The following is a 2114-nucleotide window of genomic DNA, read 5'->3' as shown; positions in this document are numbered from 1 at the left end:
CATGTTCGCCAATGGTAAGTCTTAAGGAGAAATAGCCAAGTACGTGGCACCCATTTCCTCCTTGAGTGTAGGGAAAATTAGATTAATTTGAAATGAGAAGATTCTTACATCATAAATGTTATAGAAGTTTCAAAAATGCACGATGTTGCATTACTCTCTTAATAGTATTTAACACCAGGAATCTATGCAACAAGCCCACGAGGTTTGAAAAAAGGTTGAACACTTGTGAGATTATTGTCATTCAAACCACTTAACCCTTCCCGATAGTTGATCCTATATGAGAGGACTAGAGATGCGACAAAATCGTCTTTAAAATAAATATGCTCATGATATGTTCCAGAAGCTGGAACATACACCTGAAGTTGGGGGGGGGGGTGGTCGCGGTAATTCGGTCTTGACGGAGAGCCTATTAAGGATCCTTATGAGAAAGGAAGTGTTACAACAACATGTGGAAGGATGTGATCTCTCATGGTTATCCAACAAGTGTCGAAAAACCAGCAAAGTGAATTTACTAACTAAGGAACACAATCAGAACACGTTGTAGAGGTGTAAGAAGAAAACAAACACTTGTTATGAGCTGGACATGTTTCTGCTATAATAACTCTCGAACGGCAATAAAAGGCCACGTCATGGGCAATTACAATACTAGGAACAAGTGAGTTACTCACTGAGGCATGATCTAGGTGGACATGAAGGTTATACTAAGATGGACGAACAATAGATATTCCTACGACGAATTTGTGAAAATCTCAAATTTTCGAGAAACTTTACGCAGACAAGTGACCATTTTAATTGAGATGTACCCATATGATCAGCGATGAGACATGCCCTTATGTTACTAGATAGTGAAAATGGTCTACGATAATATTCACAAAGGAGTAAAGTGACTGCTCGAACCATAGGATCCACATACACAGGAGAGAAAGAGAGTGGCTCATGAAACATCTCAACAATAGGATTCCTTATATTAGATTTGATACCACATAGGTAAATATTATGATGGTGCATGCATAAGTACTAGTGACTAGATGTTATCCATTTGAATCAAAAGGTTCTGTAAGCAATTCATTAGGTATAGTCCGTTGTTGAGAATTTAGGGAAGCAACTGGAAAGTATTAGCCTAGGGTTATAACTCAATTCCTTAAGATATTGTAAGTAAGAGAATTGTGATAAAGTGGCTTCATGAATAACATGTCTCGTTAAGAGTAGGTACATGATATGTTTAGTGATTTAGCATCTTGTTAAGACCATACCTATGCAGTCTCTCAATATAGATGTACATATACAACAAGGAAAAGTATATGGTGTTCGGAATGATGTACTAAGGATTGACTTACTTATTAACTTTAGATTGACGGGGCAGTGCCTTAACTGATGCCCCTCGAATCCACAGCCGTAACATACATTGGTACCATAGTGACATACCCATGAATGACACCTCCTACACTTCACGCAACAGGGATGAGTTCCGCTAAACTGACTCGCCCCACCGACCAGATATTTACCCTTCTTGCATCTTGTTAAACATGCCCCTTATCCTTCCTCCAGGCCACCATGGCGAGAGTAACAATCCCTGTAATGATTTGCTATGTGGTCCTTTGGAATTGCCCAACCTAGGGCATTTGTTCTTCCTGCGACCCCTCTTTCCACAACCACAACATATTTCAAGAGTTATCCAGCATTTCCCCAAGTGGCGCTTCTTACAAATCAAACAATCTGGCTCATTGGTACCAACAACCCTCTTTCGTTTCTTAGGTGCTCTCACCATATGATCCAGTGATGCGAGGACATTGATAGGAACAATGACACTTCCCTTAGCTACAAGTTCTTCCAATCCCTCCACGGCTCAACATATTCTCCCAACGAACTCTCGTGCAATCTCCCCCGGATTCAATGGCGAGGTCATTCCCTCCTTGGTGCTTCGAACTCGTGGATTACTCATCTGGAAAATGAGACATTCGAGGAAATTAGCTTCCTATCTTGAGCTCTATCGCACGATCTAGAGTATCAAAGAAGGGTGAAATTCCTAAATGTACAAATAGCCTCCTAATTATAGATGTGGTCGACAACATACCCAAAACAATCAAGCTATGATCTTGAATCAATTATGCAAA

This window comes from Nicotiana tomentosiformis, chromosome 7 (assembly GCF_000390325.3).
Source record: "Nicotiana tomentosiformis chromosome 7, ASM39032v3, whole genome shotgun sequence".
In the NCBI taxonomy this organism is placed as follows: Eukaryota; Viridiplantae; Streptophyta; class Magnoliopsida; order Solanales; family Solanaceae; genus Nicotiana; species Nicotiana tomentosiformis.
This window is presented reverse-complemented; position numbering follows the sequence as displayed.